The following is a 23,749-nucleotide window of genomic DNA, read 5'->3' as shown; positions in this document are numbered from 1 at the left end:
ACACGCAGGAAGCCATGATATTTTTTTGTTAGATTGGCATCAGGTCCTGTCATATGACGTTTCGTTATTAAATATTCGTCTTGTTGTCAATTCCTTAATTGATTAATGGCCGATTGCACCTCATGTTTAATCCAGTGATTAACGTTAAGTATTATTTAATTTGACAAGTTTGTTTGCACCGCACTTTAAATAACCTTTTCCGTTGACCGCTTGTTAATTTCAATATTAATGAATTCTTTTGTCTAAATTATAGTGTATTAATGGACCTCATTAATACACTATTTTTCATTAATCAACGATTTTTGCAATTTTGACGTTTTGATTAAATTTTGATGTATAAACAACCTCGAACATGCATTGTTTGCACTTACTAACACTGTAGCAGGTAGTGCAGCAGGGTTTTCTATATTTTATAGCTCCATAACTGCACAATTACAAATTTTTGGTTAAAATTCGCATGTCATATTTTTCAAAGGTAACTAGCTTTCCGTAGCAATCGTGATTTTTACGTGAAATTGAATGTGAATGGAGTTGACGTCTTCTGACACTCTTTGTGGAAAAGTGAATAGAAAGTGTTGAAAAATTTAAAAATGGCCTACCCTGAGGACAAAAAAAGAATGAAGGTATTTATAAGGTCTCATCTTTATGGAAAAAGATGAAATTGGTTTTGATTTGGCTTTAATTTCAAAATTTGCCACCAAAAAAAAAAGTTTGTGGTCAACGAAAAAATTTTGTAATCAACTCTTTTGTTAATGGGCGATTAATAATCTCAACTATTAAAGCCACTCACTCGCTACACTCGTTCGTGCTTTAAACAGTTTCGATTATTAATCGCCTTCATTAACAAACTAGTTTATTAAATAACTATTTCCGTTGACCGCTTGTTAATTTCAATATTAATTAATTATTTTGTCTAAAATATAGTGTATTAATGGACCTCATTAATGCACTATTTTTCATGAATCAACGATTTTTGCGATTTTGACGTTTTGATGATATTTTGATGTATAAACAACCTCGAACCTGCATTGTTTGCACTTACCAACACTGCAGCAGGTAGTGCAGCAGGGTTTTCTATATTTTATAGCTCCATAACTGCATAATTACGAATTCACTTTTTCAAAAGCCGACCTTTTTGGTTATAATTCGCATGTCATATTTTTCAAAGGTAACTAGGTTATCTGAGCAACCGTGATTTTTACGTGAATTTGAATGTGAATGGAGTTGACGTCTTCTGACTCTCTTTGTGGAAAAATGAATAGAAAGTGTTGAAAAATTTAAAAATGGCCTACCCTGAGGACAAAAAAAGGATGAAGGTATTTTATAAGGTCTCATCTTTATCGAAAAAGATGAAATTGGTTTTGATTCGGCTTCAATTTAAAATTTTGTCACAAAAAAATAAAGTTCGCGGTCAACGAAAAAATTTTGTAATCAACTCGTTTGTTAATGGGCGATTAATAATCTCAACTATTAAAGGCACTAACTCGCTACACTCGTTCGTGCTTTAAACAGTTTCGATTATTAATCGCCTTCATTAACAAACTAGTTTATTAAATAACTATTATGTAATGTCATTAATGTCAATGTGACTTCAAATTTAAAATCAACATTTTGGAGATCATATCTAGATTTTGGTTTTCCACAGTTTCAGTACACAAGGTCTGACCGTTTTCATGAACTGGATAAATTTAGATTTTATTCGAGGTTCATCTCACAAAAGCAAGTGTTTTATATTTTTTTATTTTAATATTTGTAATTGAAGAGGAAATAGAATTTCCTGCAGATACAACGTAAGTTGTAAGATATTTCGCAAAAAAATCAGATTTTACTTTAATTTTATTTACTTCTAATTCTGCTGGTTCCAATGTAGCATCACAATCAAACTCATTTGTAAGTCCTTGTGCAGTTTTTTTATTAATGATGCTCAAAATCAATTCACTACTTGAATTCCCTTTATTGTTCTTTCTGGATCCTCCACCAGTCTTGTGTGTTTCCTTTTTTTTTCAGCAGCCGTTTTTCTTGTTTGTTTGATACAATTTAAAAAAAAATCTATGTAGCCAAGCTGCATCGCGAAATACGCTTCCCGGGTTTTGACCATTAAAATCCTTGGGAATTTTCTATCAACACTTACTTTTTTCCTTAGAACTAACCACGTCTGTTTTTTGATCCGCTATGATCCTCTTGTACTTATGTTCTTATATACAATACTCAAAAGAAGCGTTTTTTCCTCCGGGGAATAATTCAGATAGCGTCTTCTCTTCTTTTTTGCCTCGTTTTTCATCATTTTACAAAATGGAAATCATTACTTTGCGCGAACTTCTCACAAATTGTTTACGATTTATTCTGACTTTTCCACTCTTTGTTCAAATTGTCAACTTTGAAACTGTCAAATAGTACCGCCTTCAGCGGAATTCTTCTTCCGTTGTCAAGGGGTTTGTTTACAATTACAAAGTAAAGCTTGTTTGACACGATGCTAAATTTTGTAGAAAATTTGTTAGAAAATGAGAGAGACCCTCGATCAGGACCAATGAACGATCAGGATCATAGTCTGTCTTTGTCAGATCCTGATCGTTCATTGGTCCTCTCTCATTTTCTAACAAATTTTCTACAAAATTTAGCATCGTGTCATACAGCCTTTAGTGAATAAAACCTGATTTGACAACAAAAAAAACATGATCCGTACGATTTCATAAAATTTGCAAAGCTAGAACCAAGCTGCCTTACGCTCCTTCGCAAGCTTATAAATGTTAAAAACGTAATACATGGGGGTGGTCGAGATAATTGTGGATTATGTAAAACATGGTGGAAACATCACAAACCCACGTGCGACCCATTTGTGTCTTATTATTGTTAAACTACATTTCACGCAAAACAGAAATAATTTTAGTACCCCAAACACATACCTAGTTCAAAAACAGAAGCTGGATAGCAACATTTAGCACAGTTCAATAAAAAAAACAACAAAAATCGCACAATTAGAACAGAGAAAAATACACAGTACTTCTGCACTCCTCTGCAGTCAAGGCCAAAGTGTCCCAAAAAAAAACATGGCCGCTCATCCCCTGTCGGCTTTCACCCCCGCCTCTAGTGGTCACTGGTGGTACCGACATCGATACTATCATTGCTTTTATTGGCGGTTGGTTTGAATTCAAAAGCGGGTATCTCAACCTGTTGATTTTTCCTAAAATTTAGCAATGTGTAACAGGTTCGGTTGATTGTAAAACGGCTTTTAGTGAGAAATTTGAAATTTTGACGTTTTCTAGTTCCTTAAACGTTATCTCGTCAACTCATCGTGCATTCTAAATATAAAAATCAAGATTGGCAATAATCGTCAAAAAAATTACTGAACATTTTTGCCGCGGTGCCAAACTGACAATCAACAGGTGGTGTTTCAATTGAAATGGCAAGCCTATAATACAGCGTCATTATTATAAATGATTGTCCCATCGCAGTAGGTGTTGGTGAATGTGCCGCAGCCTTATAACATGAGTAAAACTAGTATCGCCGATAGGTGGCGCTACCGGCGATAGTGGAAATCTGTCTACTAGTTTGTCTAACGTCGCAAATTCAAATATTCTGTGGGTTTTTAACGCCAAGTGCAATGGGAAAATCATTTATTTTTCACTTTAGTATAGTTGCATGATAACTCCTAGGATACGAAATACGTAAACATGTCCATAACAACCGGGGCATAATGCAGGGCGTAATAAGAATAAGCGGGCGTAATGAATTCATAACGCCCTCATCAATTCATAATTGCAAAGATGCCAGTTTTTTTTCTTTTTTTTTAAAGAACACGAAGTGAAAAATAAAATCTTGTATGCACCACGGCGTCACCGAATGATTACGCCCATCGAACGATATCCATCTCTCGGGCTAAAGCCCTCGAGTTGGATTCATCGTTCTCCGGGCGTAATCATCGTTGTAACGCCCTTGGTGCATAAATAGCTATTATAATGACCCTGCATTATTTATTGGCTACATTTGAATTTCGTTAGGGTCGGAAAGTTATGTGAGTCAGTCTGTATTTTGTTTTTTCTTATTATACGGCGCGGTATTATAAGTTTGTAGCCTAATGTAAATGTAGGTAATGTACCTAATTATAATAAACTAGGCAAAAATGAATTTTTCCTTTTTTGAATTTTTTATAACTGCAGTTTAAGATTTGTAAAGTAATGTGTTAAAAATATATAAATATACACATCAAATGTAATGTTTTAAATTTATATAATGTTTAAGAATACGTGGGAAGATTGGGACTATTAATTTGCTGGCCAAGAAAAAATGTGGAATTACACCTTAGAAATGGTTATTTACGAACCGAGTGCGAGAAGACATTTTTCGCACATGAGCGCTTTATTTGAGGATTGAAGCACAAGCGACGAAGGAGCGCGTGCTTCATTTGCACGAATGAGCCGAAACGTCTTCGCGCATCGAGGTTTGTACAATATTTTTTGAAACGAACATTAGCATTTTTAAATTATTAACCAATTGTTTCTAATTTAGTATATAGATGTCGCTTGCCCAAGTGTTAATCGAATTAATAGCGATTTATTTTCATTTTTTCGAAATTTTGAACATCCAAATTGGAAAAATGACATTTTGTAAACCAGATCTTATTATTATCAAATCAAATTATTTTCAGAATGCTTAAAAAGCCCAACGTTTTTTGGATGATTTTGATGCACTAGTGCGCGAAATCTACGGTCGCGGTTAACTGTTGCGTTTGCGAAATGTCATTTTGAAGTTAGTTAGTTCAAAAAATATTTTTTTGTTCCACACTGAACGAAACTTCAAGATGATTTTAAAGATTTTAAGCAATTTGGAGCCTTTAAGAGGCTCGTCGAACAAAAAAACGTTGTATTCAACTCGTTCGTGTGTCAATTGGGCTTTTTTGGCACTCGTGGGCCTTTAAAACGTTCGTTTCACTCGCGTTTTAAACTGGCCCACTCGTGCCAAAAAATCCCAATTTACACAAGAACTCGTCAAATAAACTACTATTTTATTATACCTGAATCATAATCCCTGTTTTTGACACTAAAAGGTGTGCGAAAAAGGGCCTTTAAAACACTAAAGCTTTAAGGGTTGCTTAGGTAACAACAAATTCAATTACATTTTGAACAATGATAAATACGCATTTATATACTAGTTTCAATTTGGTTGTAGGTTGTACAATTTTATGGTACATACTTTAAGTTAAAGATCTTGCGGGGCTTATAAATCCTAGTTTACCACTAGCAGGTAATATTTTAAGCAGGGTTGTATTGTACATTTGGTATATTTGCATTGTACGGCAAACGGCACGCGCCGCTTTCCAACCTTTTCAAACCCAACCATTGTGCCCGTTAATCGCTCATAATATCCAATAAAATTTTACGACCTACAACCAAATTGAAATTACAATACACAATTTATAACAAATATACATGACAACGAAACAACAACAATTGACGATTAATGATACAGATTACTTCGGAAAAGGTATATCAATTTACTTTTTTTGTTATAATTTTCAGATTGTAGTGCAGGTATTATGAGGGACACATGGAATCCTGGGCAGTCTGCTATTGTCATTTCAAAAAGTGTCAATGTAAATGCACCTTTACTGTCATTATGATTGATATTTTCAAAAAAACTGTCAAATTAACTTAAGCTTGCTTATGAGTAGCTAAGGTATGGTTTAGAAATTTTGACAACTGAATCACACATCTGCCCAGTTTTCCGTGTCCCCAATAGTATAATAAAAAAATAGCGTATGACACATTTTCATAATAGTATATTAAAAGACAAGTTTCATAAGACCATTCTTGAAGCACGAATTCAAGATTAAAAAACGAGTGGCGTAGCCACGTGTTATTTTAAAGAATGAGTGCTTCAAGGTCTTATGAAACGAGTTTTTTATACTATTTTTTGTAATTTGCCCTTTTTAAGCTGTTTTTAAACAAAAATGTTTACTTTTCTCGATTTTTTTGATATCTCTTTGGCTTCTGAGTCGCAATATGAACCCAATTTTCATCCATTGTAACGATACGGTCCAACTATCTTCAAAATATCCATTTTACTGATTTTACAACGATTCAACGATCTTCCAAGCTATGACGAACAATATCGACGTTTTCTGTTGTTGACGCAGAAATTGATTTTCCTCCTTCCAGCTCTCTGCTCATCTTTTTTTTCACTCCTTTTAAACGTTACAACTAAGTTTTTATGATAAAAGAGAAAAGTAATTGATTTACTAATGTTGTCAACATGTCATTAAAACTTTCTTTGTCAAATAATCCCCTCACAAATAGCTACTTGATCATTGAGCGGTATTCGATTTTGTCAAAATGCAAATTTCTGGCGGACACGTCTTTGTAAAAAAGTAATAAGCACCTATGGATCTATCAATCAACTTAATTGCCATAGCAGCGCCATTTCCTTTTATTTATTAGAAGTTACCAAGGCTAACTATCAATATTTCCTCGTATCTGCATTTAACGTCGTTGATACCCTATATATTAAATTTGACAAGTTCATAAGCTCAATGAATCATGAAACCAATCACGAATTTACAATTTATTTTTTATCTTGTAGGAACTGATCAAACAAGTATGAAAAAATTACAAATACATACATACAGTCCACGCGCACCACGATTGGTGCTTCGGAACGGTTCGGTAAATAAGAGTCGTTGCAGTGGCGTAACAACAAAGAATTAGATCGAATATCTAAGTTTCTTTTAAGCTGTTTGCATTTCCAGTTAACTGTCTACCTGTGTGTAAATGATAGGCCTTGCTTTTATGATTATCCGGGGTTAAATAATTCCTGGACATTTCTTGAAACTGTGTCATAAACCGATAGGACTCCGCCACTGGGACTTTTCAAACGGCAGGTCAGGTCAGGTCAGGTCAGGTCAGGTCAGGTCAGGTCAGGTCAGGTGCTTTCATTGCGCATCCAAGCCGCTCGCCATCCTAAAACGCGTGACCTTGTAGGTAGGATCTATGAAAAATATTCTAATAAAGCTTTTTCTAGTAAATCTTTTCTTCTTCTAAAATTTCTTGTAAGGAACGTCAATAAATTTGAAACTGCAGCCTTATATCATTGTTCAAGCTTACTCTGGTGGTATAGTCGTACATTGTTTGTCAAGATGTTTTAAATCTAACTGATTCATAATTAGCCAACGTTAATTTCGATCTCAATTTTAACTAGCTTTGATTGTACTAGATTTGCTTGTTTACCCCGTCTGTTTCCAAGACGGTAAGTTGTGTTTACTCGTTGCTAACGATAAACTCGACGGTAACTAATTTTGGTCTTCTAGCACGGTAAGTAAATTTATTCAAAATTAACCAATTATTATAATAATTTTTATGTAGACAGAAGTTGAAGACAAGATGTTGGGACTTTCTGGGAAACTTATACAGCTCTTGTAGCCTGCCCTCCTTGCCGCTGCAATGATATAACATTAGCGGGCTTGCCGCGACATTAGCATTATCAAAATTTTCATAGCCTGAATTTTCTTTGTCTTCTTGATTACACATTGAGGTCGTTGGTTTCGAAAATTCTTTATTTGTGCCACCATGAAGAATTTTTCTTGCAAATTGAATCTTGTTTTCGACACAATCTTCAATGTAACCTCCAGCTGTACATACTTGAAGACTTCCAGCCCCGAGCCCCCGTATCTTTTCAGTCCAAGAAGGTCCTCATCTTTATTAAGTAACAATGTGGCTGAACTTCCAGGAAACGAGTGAGAGTGAATTCTACTCCCAGCGTTCTCTGGATTTCTCAGAAATCAGAGCCGAACGCAATCCACATTCCAAGTTTTCTTCTACAACATCTACTTCGTTTTCGGAATCACTAAGATCACTTATTTTACTGCTTCTTTTCCAACACGAATGGCGTTAATATTTTCACAAAAAACTGCAATCGTGTAACTGTTTGTAGATTGATATAGAATATACAATACCATACAATACCACAATACCACAATCGACATTATGGCAACATGATGTGAAGGGTAACACATATCGCATTGCCTATTCTAGATATGAATGCTTTGTAATAAATATTCGATCGCGCAAAAAACGTCATAGGCATCACGAACGTTAAAGACAATATAACGATCTCTGACAATAATTGCAGTCGTCGCTGCGCTCCTCCTCCTATTAATATGCTATAATGAGAACAAGTGCGGTTTTCAAAATAATAATGAATAATAAAAACGAGTAAATAACAAAAATTGGCGAAGAATTATCAATTAAAATTACACATAAGCAATTTTCTGTAATAATATCACAAGAGAGTGAGAATAAGTTGAAAATAATTCGACAGATTTTCGAAAACTTGTTGCCAGGCATAGACACGAGAGCCCGGTGGGCTCGAGTAGCTATTGCCATCTGGCAACAAGTTTGAGGAAGAATCTGGAGAATTATTTTCAATTTATTCTCACTCTCGAGGGGTATTCGTAGGATTATTTTTTCATAACTACAAAATCAAAAATACAAAAAAAGATTATATTATCGCACTGAATCGTTTTTCGTTCATTTTCAACAATTGATGACACTTACTGTCAAATTGAAAAATACGTTGTCACTAAAGAAAACTTAAAACAAAATACGAACTATAATTATTCTCACTTGGATAATGTACTTAGATTATTCTCACTATAATAATGATACAATTGGACAGATTTGAACATGTGATCAAAAATGCTGATGAAATATTGGAAGTTATAAACATGAAAAAATAATCAGTTCAATAAACCTATATTTTTAATCTATCTGATCAAACTTAGGAGGATCATCTTACTATTTATATGATCTCAAGTATGAATTGAAATTTTGGAATATTTTATTTGGGAACGAAATTATCCACATAGAAAATCGTTTAAATATATTAAAATTCAGTGAAGATCACTAAAAACTGTTACGAATTAAACAAAAAGAAATAAAAGTACGAATAAACTTCATCACGTGTCAACAATTAATAATAAAAGCTTTGGTGTGTTTTGGGAATTTAATTAATTATTTTTTATCTGTATTGCAGACTCGCACCAGGTTCCGATATCCAATACGAACTACGCAATACGCAAAAATGTGAAAATTGCAGCACAAAAGTTTTCTAAAATGTCTTAAATGTCCAGCCTTTTTTTGTCACGAACTGATCTTTTAAGACTATTTGAAGACACAATACTTTTTTCCAATGTTTATTCGACTGTTAAGCCTTTTTGGTTTACGTCTATTGTTATTATCTATTTATACTTAATAATGTGCAAAATCCTAGGGGGTAGTAATTTTGATCAAAATTTTGTTTTTACGTTACAGGTCTATATTATCCTTTGGGAAGATAATTCTTCTTAGCGAATCACTTTGATCCGAATCAAACTACGTGGGTATATGGATATTCAATTCAAATGCATAATGCAACCCTGGCTTTACTTAGCAGACGAGAGCAATTTCTTATCTAAAAATAAATCGCTGATTCAGTGGCGTAAATGACATTATTCAGTTGTTTTTAGACGGTCAATGCTCTCTTTCAGACCAAAGTAGCTTTTGATGCGGGTAGGAATTTGTTGGCGTGCTGCAAATTTACATGCCTTGAACTGCACGCGACAGGGTTAAATTATTCTTAGAACAACATCAAAAAAATCTGTAACAGACTATGGAGGTCTGTAATTGGAATCAAATTATTGGTCAACGGTGACATGCGAGTGGGTATATATGTGGTGAATCTTTAGTCTTCCTCCACTTAACACAGATCTCTTCAATTTACAACAAAACTGTAAACAAATAAAAAATAAAAAAGTGATATTTGTTATTTATTGTGTTAAATTTCGTATAAAGATGGTATTCTTTTTGAAAATAACAAGCATATGATTTTATCACATCTCTGGAACAATTCAAATCATTTATAACTAAACTTACCCCCAATTTCATAATAATCAGTCTAAAGTTACTTTAACATTAAAGTTTACCATTTACCATGGAAACATATTGTCGCAACAATCCATTAAAGTCACGTTAAGATAAAGTCGCTTTAAGTTTATTATGAAACTGGCCCTTAATAAAGTATACAATAAAATATCGTTTTACACATAACTTTTAGGGATTTATTATAAAAATTGGATTGCCAATTTATTGTTTCAATTAAAGCTTATGTCTCGTTGTTGTTGCAAGAAGCAGGAGTGAGCTCAGTAAATAAGTGAAGTGTATATAAAAGGTGTTTTTTTAAATTTGGCATCGATTTTGGAGTTGAAGAGTCGATTGAAAACGCACCACTCATGTAAAAGCGTAAAATTTAAACAGCTGATCCGTGATCCGTTATCCGTATACCTAGTGCGTTCACAATCGAGTCTTCAACGCCAACTTCGACGCCAAATTTTAAAAAACACCCCTTAATGTATACATATTTTATTTGTTCTTGTAGGAAATTTTCTTCTGAATATCCACCCGTACCCATAAAAAACAAAAAAAATACCTATTTTAATTGAAAAAAAATGAAAAATCGGAAGTACAAAAGTAACCAAATTTATAAACTTCATGTTGTTCCAGATAGTAAAAAATTAGAGGGGTATTTCTTGACAAACTTGCACACCCTTCTTGTTAAATTTTCTCGGTTACCCAGTGGGGTCAAATAAACCTTGTCTCGAATGTAATCCCGTAAAACGAAATCTAATGGATTTAAATCTGGGAATCTAGCGGGCCATCAATAGGTTCGTAAACCGTAAACAACATCCTAAATGTCTGGTATTCGTTCAAGCATTAAACGGTTGTTTCGTGTGATTGTAACAGCATCTTTAATACGATTCTCTAGTTGTTCAACAGTATCAATTTGAACAGTGTACACTATTCATATAACCCCATAGAAAAAAGTCACAGGGATTAATTAAGGTCCAGCGACCGGACAGGTTACAAACCTGGATCATAAGTTCCGAACCATCGTTCCAGTAAATTATGTATTATTCAGCCAATTGGGCACAATGTGAGCATTGTGACGGGGAACACCGACATGCAAAAGCCACAAATGTTCTATAATCCCTAAGAGTACTGCATTCATACGATGTGGTAAAAAATAAGACCCAGTTAGTGGTCCATTTAAAATTCCTGCCCATACGTCTATTGAAAATTGTTGCTGAAAATGTACGTACAAGGTATTCATGGATATATGGGACCGAAGGAATAGTAGGGAGACTGCTTGAAGTAATGAACTTAGTATGGAGAGTAGAGAGATTCTCGGTAGACTGGAGAGAGGGTGTAATAATCCTATTTACAAAAAGGGCGATAAAAATAAAGTAGAAAACTACCGTGCAATAACTCTGCTAAACACAGGGTATAAGTTGTATGCGTCAATTTTTAGCGAAAAGATCAACAGAGAGCGATTCAAGAAAAGGGATAGTCAAGCAGGAGTCAGAAAGCGAAGAGGTACTATGGACAATGTATACACATCCTGGATCACATACCAAAGAGCGAAATGAAGAAGAAGTCTTGACAAGGTGGACAGAGGAATAAGCGAATGGCTGGTACGGAAAGTCAAGGAGATATACGCGAGAGCAAAACGCAAGGTGAAGGTGAGAGAGAAAGAGGGAGAATGGTTGTAGACGATAAAGGGACTGTGACGGGGCTGCCCGCTTAGCCCCCTGCTATTTACGATATATGTGGCAGATATGAATGAAATGACAAGGGGGGGGGGGTAGTTTTGGAGCCTGGTGTTTGGGAACGATTTGGTAATTATCAAAAAAAGTGAAAGAGAAATAAAAGAAATGATGAAGAACCTGGGAAAGTATGTGAGAAAAAAAAAGCTAGAAGTGAATGTTGAGAAGACAAAAATGATGGTGTTCAAGAAGAGAAAGAAGAAGAGTGTAGAGAATGAGTGGAGCTGGGAGGGAAGGAAAATAGTACAAGTAAACGAGTTCAAATACTTGGGTTACACGGATAAGGCACATATCAGAAAGATAGTTAGGAAAGCAAATAAGGTAGTGGGATGTGTTTGAGGATCAGGAGAGAGAAAGTGGGGAGGTGATTTCAGGAAGAGAATGATGATTTTTGAGAGCATGATATTGATGTACGCGCAGAGATCTGGGGATGGAAGGAATAAGAAGAAGAAGAGAAAGTGCAAGAAAAATATTTGAGAGGGGTGCTAGGACTGAACAGAGAAACGTCAGGTTACATAGTGAGGGAAGAGTGTAAGAAGAATACGTTGTGAGTGAGAGTGGGAAAGAGAGAGGTAAAGTGTGAAAACAAAATGGATGGAAGGGAAGAGTACAGCATTCTAGCCGAATGCTGGAGAGAAAAGAAAAAAACACGGAGAAGAAGGAGAAAGAGAAATACTATCAGAGAGCAGATGTAGCGAAATGGGAGAAAGAGAGAGAAAAGAGCGGGGAGAAATATCGAATGAAGACGGAAGAGAGATAAGATGGATGAAAAAGATATGGAAGAGGAGGGAAAGGATAGAAACAGAAAGGGGAGGGGGATAGGAAAAAAAGTTAATTTTGGTAATAACTAAGCAACAATGAAATTATAACGACCTAGAGCCTGTTATTTCAAGATAATGCCCTAGGGGATGTTCTAGAACGGTAAGTAAGTAAATTTATCCAAAATTAACCAGTATTATAATTTTTATGTAGACAGAACTTGAAGACAAGATGTTAGCACTTTCTGGAAACTTATACTCGTACAGCTCTTGCCGCTGCAATGAATAATAACATTAGCGGACTTGTCGCGACATTAGCATTGTCAAAATTTTCAAGTCCCGAATTTTCCTTGTCTTCTTGACTACACATTGAAATTGAGATCGTCGGTTTCGAAAATTCTTTATTTGTGACGCCATGAAGCATTTTTCTTGCAAATTAAATATTGTTTTCGACACAATGTTCAATGTAGCCTTCAGCTGTACTTGAAGACTTCCAGCGTCCGTGTCTTCTCAAGAAGGTCTTCACCTTTATTAGTTAACAATGTAGCTGAACTTCGAAGAAACGAGTGACTGCTAGTGTTAAACGTGGCTGCAAATACGTAGACGCGTATGAAACAAACGCGCAATTTTGCAGAATTTTGGTCTTCCCTTTTCGCAGAAGCGCAGGTGACATATTTGACGTTTATCTTGCTAACCTTACAAACACTTACAAAGTTAAAGACAACATTTGGATGTAATTTATTATACTGGATGCTTTAATTCTTCCATAAAGCACTAAAACACGATCGGGATATTTTAGCAAGGTAATTTAGTTCACGTACGCTTTCTGTGTTTTCAAATAAATTGACGACTCTTTTAACCTTACATTTTGTAAAGCCTACATTTGGATAGTGTTCCACGAGAAAACGAACTGTCATTGAAATTCTCACGACATTCTCCAAAGGCATTTTTTTTCCTTTTTCAACAATATTGAAATTTTTGCCGCTCTATTCTATTTTTAAAGTATTTTCAATAAATTTTCACAATTTGACGTTTCTAATAAAGCGCGCCCAATTTTGACAGACTTTAAAGGGTGTACAAAATGTTGCTTGGCAATTAATCATCAATTGTTTCAAAAGGTAACTGCTCAAATACCTTCAAATTTTACGTTAAATTTTTAACGACAAAATCTAATCTTTTCGTTGAATCAGACAAGTGATTTACTTAATTGTTTGTGTAGACCCCTATTTTTTAATGTTTAGCAATCTAATAATAATCGCGCAGAAATTTCGATAAAGGAAACATGTGTCACGGTCTAAGATATCTGTATTTTAAATTTCATAAAAATCCGTTGGCAAATAACCAAGATATTAGGCTCGAAAGTCTTAGCTGAGACACCCTGTATATATAAATGAAATAAATTATTCTTTGGCTCTTGCTTCCATTACTACATGCAAAGAAAATATCTGATTTCAGTTTTTTCATTATTTGTCTTATCGTTTGACCCATATCAACTAAACTGCTAAATATGTATATGCCACCAAAACAATTTGAAAGCAAATATTTTCGATCGACATACATTTTTATCTTTACTTTGAATAAAGCATGTATTATAATTTATTATTGAAACGTGAAGTATCGTACAACTATTTTATAAATTGCCAAATATTTAGTAAAATTAAAAATTGGTGTAATGACGTATAGAAATGGTACAAAATTGTTAACAGATGGCATAGAGACATTTTAAATTATATTCTTTCACCATCTAATGATGTGGGTGTCTAAACTGGGCTTTATTTCCCAGTTTGGGGAACTCTATTTCACAGTTTAGTACACATGCATTTAACCAAATTTTATTTAATTTTCTATAAAAGTAAAAAAATACAAAATGAATTTTTGGAAAAATATTTGACAGTACATATTTCGTTCAGCATTTTATAAGTTTATAGAAATAATTGCACATTTCACTTCAACATGGTGGCAGCTTTTGTCTTTTAGCTGTTTACCTAATTTACGCAATTACAGTTAAACATTAATGCTACCTGACTTATATTTAGCTTATTTTGTGAAATTTTATTAATAATTTATTTTTGTACTTAATAATTTTATTTTACAGAAACAATGGTGTTATGTATGCAACTTGTGTATAAATAGTATATATATTACATAATAAGTGCCTGATTTTTCAACGAGCAATACATGATATACTCTCGAGCGCCATGGAGTGAGGATAGTATTGCGAGTTGAAAAATCGCACTTTGATCACGAATTGTGTACCTATACTATTTTTTCCAACATCGCTTATGAAAATGAGTCTCAATTTTAAATTTCTTTATAATTATTTTACTCCCCTATTTTTTGAATTTTCCGGATCTGGAGTTTCAATTAATGCAAATAACAGTGTTTTAAATTTTTATATTAAAAAGGCTATATTCTGTCTCGTGATTCGGAAGTCACGTTAAGCCATTGGTCCCGGTCTATTGAGTTGGTCATCATGCCCCTCATAGATTTGTAAACCAGTCCTAGACTGTGTAACAAAATTTTAGTAGAGTAGATTGTTAATGTAGTAGATTGTTAAATAAATTTTCCTCACTAGTGATGCAAATGCCTATTTTCCTCACTAAATTGAGTGATGAAAGTATCATTTTCATAATCGATGTTGCAAAAACATTCTTTTTACTAGTGGGATTACAACACTCGCTATTTTACAATTTCCTCATTATAAAGAAAAATAGTACATATGTTGGAGAAATGACTATTTATTACTAAGAACTTTTAAACAAAAAGGACCATTACGAAACTAATGGTACTTATCAGAAGATTTGTAAATATTTTTTATCAAAGATGATTTCCGAAGAAACGAAAGCATTGAAAGAATTCAACAACTTTATTTTACCTCAAAGATTCTAATTCTAATTGATGTACCGATTTGGAAGGATTTTTTTATTTCACTGGAAATTAGCACAATGAGTGTTTATAACCGATCCCAATCCTGTTATTATTAAGCACTCTCGGGGTCTTGAGAAAAAAATGATTGCTTCTTTTTTCTAAAAATCTGAGCCCATTGTAAAAATTGTAACGTCCATCGTGATAGATAACACCTGATCTCATACGATTCTCGTAACACGTCTTGATATTTGGGAGTAAACACTTTTGAACATCATCCTTACAGTCCTGACCTCGCACTTGCGATTTATTCTTGTTCGCCAGATTGAAAGTTAGGATACGTGGTATTTATTGCTTTGATAATTAGTTCTATAGAATGCATAAATACAGTGCGTTCGTAAAGTTGGGAATAAATTCGATAAAATTGTAAATATTAATTTCTCAGAAAAATCCTCGAAGAGATCAACTTTGTTTTTAAAACGTGCATGTTGTACGGTACGTTATTTAAGTTGTCGTCTCTTAATAATGACGTCATCAATATTTTTTTTAAATGACAACCCTCACTTTTTTCATCTTTTTCTGGTAGACCTTCTTAGTACTTAAACGGCTAATGAAAAAAATGGATACCTTACATAACAATTTTTTTGAGAAAATGACAAATTTTACTTAAAAATTTAACTTAATTTTTAATGTAATTGACCTCAAACAAACATCTCAGGTTAACAATAAAATTTAACGCAAATGTTGCAATTGCCTCCCGCCAACTATTTGGCACTCACCGACCCTTTGTACACTGCGCTCAATAATGTCAGGGCTTATTTGTTCCGTTTCAGTGCGAATTCTCTACCGCATATCGTTCTAAATTGTTTGGTCTATTAAAATAAACCTTCCATTGTAACTAAATCTATTGAAAACAAAAATTAAGTTAAAAATTAAATTAAATTTTTTGAAGTAAAATTTGTCATTTTCTCAAAAAAAAATGTTGTGTAAGGTATCAATTTTTTTCATTGATTGTTTAGCTAGTACGAAGGCGTACCAGAAAAATATAAGAAAAAAAAGGGGGTTGTCATTTAAAAAAATTATTGATGACGTCATTATTAGGAGATGACAATCTGTCAATATAAGCAAAGTACTCAACAATATGCACTTTTTAAAAACAAAGTTGACCTGTTCAAGGATTTTTCTCAGAAATTAATACTTACAGTTTTATCGAATTTATTCCGAACTTTACGAACGCACTGTATGTTGAATGTATTGAATATTTTGAAAAACAAAAATAAAACCTTTTCTTTAAATTTGTATTCTGTTTTATCAGATTGCAGAAATTTTCGCTGAACCCCTTAGTTTCCGAGGCTTAAGCGAAAAACGTAAAAATGAAAAAAATTTGCAGTGGGAAAAATTCAGACTTTTTATTTTTGATAGAAACAGGTAAGTATGTGATGGAACAACTCTGCTGTCGTTATATCATTTAGGTATCATTACACAGGATGTTCGGTAGCATTCCATGTCTCATCTCGTAGTGCATTACAGGAAATTTAAATTGGAATGCTGAAAATTTACATTTCCGGAGTTATTAAAGGTATACGTGTTAAAATAAAAACAGGATCTCCATTTATTCCTTTTTTTGTGTTTATATTATGTCGATAAAATTTTATATGAATAATTTATTTCAAATTTTCATACTTGTAATAAAAACACTATATATACATGCTTACATTTTCGTTAAAAATTTAAAATGGAAAATAATACGTAATTCTTTCACATTCCAGACATACTTACAAAAAGTACCTACGTAACCTACGTATGTACTTGTTATAACTGGTCCATACTAATTTATCTAAAACATGTGTATTTGATGAAATTAATCATAATTTTTGAGGAAACAAGAATAGGATAAACACTTGACAAACTGTTATTTAATTTTCATTATGATCGCGAAGTTAACAACTTAAATGAAATTCATTGAAATTAAAAAATGTAATACATAATTGTACTCGTATTATCATTGTTAGGTGTGTCTAAATAATTTTATCCGAATTCCTTACGTGAAATTGACATAAAGACATTTTATATAATTTACCTGTTTAATTGCTTTACTTTATTAAAATAAATAAGTCAAAGTTAGTGTATTGTTATTAGCTCATGGCATTTTGTTGTAATAAAGATGTCGTTACAGCAGGTTTCTTGAAGTTGAAATATTTTCTGTATTAAAACCAATCTAAAAAGTAACATAAAACTCCTTAAATAGGTCATGAAAAAATCAATACTGCTAAAAGGTCCAAAAAAGAGCGAAACACTTCGGAGTAATGCAACGAAGATGGACTTATTCCGTGTTGGAATGTTTATTGGAGACCGAGTGTTTCTTTTGTTTGTAATAGTAGCAATAAAGGCATCAAAACAGTTCATTCATCGGCCGTGAAACAAATAGATAACTAAAACAACGTGAAGTTGTGAAACTCGAGTGGTCAAAAAGAGAAAATAGACTTTAAACGAGATGCGCCGAACTACCGACCAAGTGCGGCCTCTGCTGGGGATTCCCTAAAGATACAGATGCATCCTGACGAAGGATGATGCGTCGACAGGAAGTCGGGCAGCAATATACTATACTTGAAACTAACGTCAATTATGATGCGTTTTAATTATAATACACCTTCTTCTGTTGCTGTAAAATGAATATTTGATTGTACCTAATCATATTAAAATAACGAGGCAGTTATTTTAATCGCCACTTTACTTATATTTACCTTATATTTTGACAATATCTTTGCTCCTATATTTACCTAAAATTTAATAATTCAAATGCAATGTATCATAATATATACCTGGGTTATTCTAAATGATTGTAGTCGAAGTAGGCGTGAAAACTGAATGTAAAATTTATGGTTGCCGCTCCACATAAAAAAATCATCAAAATGATGTGTTAAATTGGGTGCAAAACAACTCAATATTTTTGAAATTGATTGTAGAACAACTCAATATTTCTGGATTCAATCGTTAATTTAACAAAAATAAATAAAAATCTCATCACCGCACTTTTCACCTACAAAATGACAGTGACAGCGACACAACTGACAGTTCACATGAAAGCGGCAAAAACGTAATAACATGGGCATGGCCTACTTCGACTACAATCATTTAGAATAACCCTGTATATTCGTATGAAGAAAAATACAATTAAAATTCGAAATTCACAAAATAATTATGGTAAATTATATGTTTTTAATTTGTTGTAGCCAATTTAGGGCGTCTTCGGTAAGTAGATGTAGTTTTGAGAAACCTTGCTGGAATTTAGTAAGGGGACATTCTTCCACAATGTGTTGGATGGTTTCTTTTTCTGCACCGCATTCACAAGAAGGGTTTTCACGAATATTCCAGTGAAACAGCATATTATTGCATTTGCCATGGCCGGTTCTAAAACGATTTAATTTACACCAGGTTTTCCTGGGTAGGTTAAATCCCGGAATTTGTTTTGTAGGATTGTCACGGTTCAAACTGGCCAGAGGGCACAATACTTGGCTAGCTCGATCTCAGGGCGCCACTTGCGGCGAAGTCGAGGGTTCTTTTGGTAGCAGGCCCCGCAAGTAGCCTGCTGACCTGGCCAGGAGAGGTGTTTGAAGTTCGCGAGAACGAAAAGAAACGCACAAAGTGTACGTGGCTGGACCTAGGCGCTATTCAAACAGGCGAAACCAAAAAAATACAGACGGGCGAGCTGAGGGGGGTAGTATTGATACACACTATGTAAGTGAAAATTGAATGTAATTGAAATGACTGTAGTTATATTTGAATTGATATAAATATATAAATGTGAATTGATATAAAAATGTACAATAAAAAGGGGTGGAAACTCGGTTCCAGCAATCCGGCCGAAATAGCTATTTCCGCAGAGCTTTACAATAAGCGAATCTCGCTGATGTCTACGCGGAGATGTTAACAAGGTTATAATGTGATATATATAACAAAAGTAAGTGAGCTATTTCACTTGCTAGATTGAGTTAGTTTGTAAATTGTGATATGGTTAGTAAGATATTTAAAAAAACGTTAGATAAAATGAAATTGAGTCGAATAAGAGGGGTGGCTTGCCGGTCTCCAGGAGCAGTCCGCGCTCAGGGGCCGTAGAGGAGCGTGTCCTTTCCCAGTCGTTCGGGGATGTGGTGGCAAAGTCCTTTGAGCGGAGCTGACGGTTCTAGAGACGAGACTGGAGCCACAGAGGTCTCGGGCGCGTCGACGATGAGCCCGACGCACGGTTTTCTCTTGACCTCGACGTAAGACGGTTGGGGTCAAAGTCTAGGGGGTGGAGATGGAGGGTTCCCTAGAGGAGTACTACGTGTAGCACATTGTCTACATGAAGACTCACCTATACCCTCAGGCAAGGGAAATGCCTCGCAGAAGTCTACTTCGATTGCGTCACGAGCCTTAGCGTTTGGACCAAAATCCTCCCTAAGCGGAGTTGGAAGGGTGCGTTCAAATTTTCCACACGGAGACGATACAGCACACCATCCACAAGGTTTCGACGAATACGAAGATCCCTGGCACCAGGTAATAAATTGATTTCACTCGAACGAAACGGTCCGCAAAGGCACGTGGCACGGTAGATTCAGAAGAGAAAAAAGTGAGTGAAGATTCTCCTGATAAGATGGAATATTCTCGAAGGAGTCGCGCGCGCGCTTGTCTTCGCGCCAGCAAAAGAGGGAATTTTGTAGGCAACCAACGATTCCTGAAGAGGTACGTTGGGCGAAAAACCAAGGGTGACAGGATCCTCAATTAGATTTTTATTGAAAATATCTACGTCTTGCCAGGCTGCTTTCCAATAATCAGATTTGGAAAATGGTTGCATGAGGAATTCTTCTTTCCAAAGTGGTTTACGTGATTTTAATCTAAACGGTGGTAAATTTGCCATGTCTTGTGTTATGGAGTACATGTTCGGTGAATTTTGAAATTTATCCCAAATTCGTTTTGTGACGTAATTTCTTCTAATATTATACGGAATAATGTGCGCTAAGACATGTTAGCCATGGTGTTGGAGTAGATTTTAAGGTACCCGTTATTATTCGAAGTGTCGTATTCAATTGAGCATCTATTTTGTTCACGTGTGCACTGATCTTCCAGACAGGGCAACAATATTCTGCCGTAGAATACACTAGAGCTAGTCCTGTGACACGTAAGGTGTGTGCATTCGCTCCCCAACTTGTGCCTGCGAGTTTATGTATAATGTTGTTTCTCGTTTTCAGTTTTTGTCGTAACTTTTCGATGTGTAGTTTGAAGGTTAAAGATGAATCCAGAGTTACTCCTAGATATGTCGGGGAATAATTATGCTTAATTGTAGTTTCATTGAAGACTACTTTCAGTTTTCTATTTTTCTGGTTGTTTACGAGGTGAAAACAGCAAACTTCTGTCTTTTGAGGATTTGGGCAAAGTCGCCATTTTGTGAAATATTTATTCAAAGGTATTAAATAGTCTGACAGTCCGTTCTCTACATTTTCAAAATTATGATGTTGGTAAGCCATTGCCAGGTCGTCAGCATAGATGAATTTTCGGGAATTTGTTGGGGGAAATCACTTGTATATAAATTAAATAAGATTGGTGACAATACTGAGCCTTGAGGTAAACCATTGTTGAGAAATCGAAATTTACTGTTTTTTTCTTCAACGAAAACCCTGAATTGACGGTTAGACAGCATATCTTCTAAGAGTGAGACCATTTTTCCACAAGGTATTACGTTATACAATTTATGTATTAGACCATCTTTCCAAACGGTGTCGTAGGCTGCGGTGAGATCAACAAAGACAACTCCAGTCTTTAGACGTTTTTGAAAGCCAGATTCGATGTAAGATGTTAGGGCCAGCACTTGGTCACAGCAATTTCTGTTTGGTCTAAAACCTGCTTGCTCTATTGGAAGATTTTCTTCTATTATTGGTGAAATTCTATTGTAGATAAGCTTTTCCAAAAATTTATGACACACGCTGAGTACAGAGATTGGTCTATAACTCGAAGCTTCATTGGCTGGTTTTCCGGGTTTTAGTATGGCAATAACTTTTGCTTTCTTAAATTCAGCTGGTATTTTACCTGTTGAAAGTATGTCATTAAAAAAAGACCTAAGCCAGTTTAAACCTATTGGTCCCAGGTGTTTAATGAATTCAGGATAGATGCCGTCAAAACCCGCAGCTTTTCTGTTCTTCAGTGTTTTACCTACTTCTTGCATCTCTTCTACACTAAATGGACGAGATAATATTTCCGATGTTAAGGCTGACTTTCTTTGTTTATGTAATTTCCGTTTCATAATTGTGTATTAACATGATAAAATAGTTTGGCCACTATTTTCAAATAATTCTGTGTACCTAATAGCGATCTACGATCTCGTGGTGTTTCCGGGCAACACGTCTCGTACAATCGAGAATTTTCAATCCTCTAGTTGTATAACATGTCATGTCACCTGTCATTTTTCAAATATTAACCAATGAAATAGCAGATATTTACTTTCGTAGTCTAACGACAGCAAATTCCAGCGACTATTCAATTCACCTGTTATTTTTCAAATATTAACCAATAAAATAGCAGATATTTACTTTCGTAGCCTAGCAACAGAAAATTCCAGCGAATACTCCACTAGTGAAAATATAACTGACTATTCCACTAGTGGTCGAGGTGAATATTTTAAACAAACCTTGATTATTATTTTTATTCAAGGAAATTATTACTTTCTTACGAAGTTAATTGAACAATGAAATCATGTGTAGCGCCGATTTGGAAACTTGCTTTGAAAATTTTAATTTTAATCATTGATTTGGTTCATTGAATAGTCTGTTGAATACAACTCGTAGTCAAAGATAGTAGAATATTTTTCCGATGGTATCACTCATGATCATTACGCTTTCGAATACCATTCGTGCTACGCACTCATAGTGTTCACAAAGCGAATGACCATTCGTGATACCAGCATAAAAACATTCGACAATCTTTGACTAGTCGTGGTGTTATAACTGAATATTCCACCAGTGAAAATATAACTCCGGTATTCCACTAGTGGTTGCAGTGAATATTTTAGACTTTTTCTTCCAAAAACTGAGAAAACTGACGCCATACCGACTCTCGTGACTCCGTGTATTTTCCGGCACGTTTCTTTGCAGATTTACGAACTAGCTTTTGAAATATCTTATTTTAATCATTGATTTGGTTCATTAAAATAGTGTAGCGTCTCGTTCAAATCTTGGCGGCTTCGAGCAACTGTAACTACCCTTATGAGATGTCAGCACCACTTTACAGTTTCTCGAAGTCGGCTATGCGCAAAACCATTTTCAAAAATGCACCCTCGACGCTATAAATAGCACCGCAACCATGGCCTCGGCCTCTTTGCCATTTTGTCTTTTGCCCAAGTTCGATTTCCTTCTCATTTTTAAGTGTTGTTTCAGCATCAAAGGTTTTTCGTCAGTCACCCTGTACATAATGGTGTTTTTTTTTAATTTGGCGTCGAAGTAGGCGTTGAACTGTCGATTGTGAACGCACTATACAGTTTACGGATCACGGATCAGCTGTTTAAATCTTACGCTTTTACACGAGTAGTGCGCTCTCAATCAACTCTCCAAAGCCTACTTCGACGCCAAATTAAAAAAAAAAAACATCCTTTATATTCAAATATGTATTAGATACTAATAATTATTATTATTCTCTTATATTTATTCTTATATTATATATTATTCCTACAGTAATATACAGGATGTGGCACAACTCACGCCCCAGAGGAAACTGACTTGTGCCGACAGCAATAACATTACAGGAACGATTGATTCTTTTTTCTTATGTGCATTTTTAATCAAGTTATAAGCATACCAAATCCACCAATCCCGTTGATCAAGCGCGGAAGAATTAGGGAAGAACAGAACGAATGAGGGCGTTGCTTGGTTTCCAAAAATACTATCACTCTACTCAAAATATCTGGTCGACCGTATTTTATTGTCAAATTTGGCACATTATTGCACTGTCAACAGATTTAGGTTAAGAATAATGTCAACAAATTTAATAAAAGTTGTCATCGTATCGCCCGCAACGATTAATACAAATTTATTATTGGGCGGAAGTCATAAACAACAAATGGTGGTTCTAAAAAGAACCGAGTTTAATAGAACGAAAGCAAATAATAACAAAGCGATGCACCAACAAAACTCAAAGAAAGAAAAAAGAATTAAAGGAGATGCTCAAAATGTCTATAATCCAAAAATTAAAAATTTGAGTTGTGTAAACATCGCTTTTTTAATAAAGGTTATGTATGCATAGGTTTGATTTTTTGTTGGCCAATAAAACGGTACCTTTATCAACACCAACCTCAGCAGCTATTGCCCGTATTGAAATCCCGTCTTTTAAACGTTGCGCTATAGTCTGTTTTTGCATTTCAGTTAAACCCATTTTTTCGCATTGACTTTGACACTGACAATAACGCTTGACGTTGTAGACTTTGATTTACAATACTAACATTTTGGCTGTACGAGTTTTTTTTGGCCAGCGA

The 23,749-nt window shown here is 34.7% G+C and overlaps 2 long non-coding RNA genes across 2 annotated transcripts in view; one reads left to right on the top strand and one right to left on the bottom strand.

Annotated features, from left to right (window-relative positions):
* LOC138122666 (uncharacterized) overlaps window positions 1-23,749 on the top strand; it is a 326,257-nt gene that overhangs the window by 213,459 nt on the left and 89,049 nt on the right. The window lies entirely within an intron of this gene.
* On the bottom strand, window positions 18,992-19,934 carry LOC138141258 (uncharacterized). The gene is made up of 2 exons (XR_011163056.1): window positions 19,613-19,934; window positions 18,992-19,561 (listed from the first exon to the last, which is right to left on the bottom strand). It is a non-coding gene; the product is annotated as an uncharacterized lncRNA (long non-coding RNA).

This window comes from Tenebrio molitor, chromosome 1 (assembly GCF_963966145.1).
Source record: "Tenebrio molitor chromosome 1, icTenMoli1.1, whole genome shotgun sequence".
NCBI lineage: Eukaryota > Metazoa > Arthropoda > Insecta > Coleoptera > Tenebrionidae > Tenebrio > Tenebrio molitor.
The sequence above is the reverse complement of the archived record's forward strand: the minus strand, read 5'-3'. Positions and strand labels throughout refer to the sequence as shown.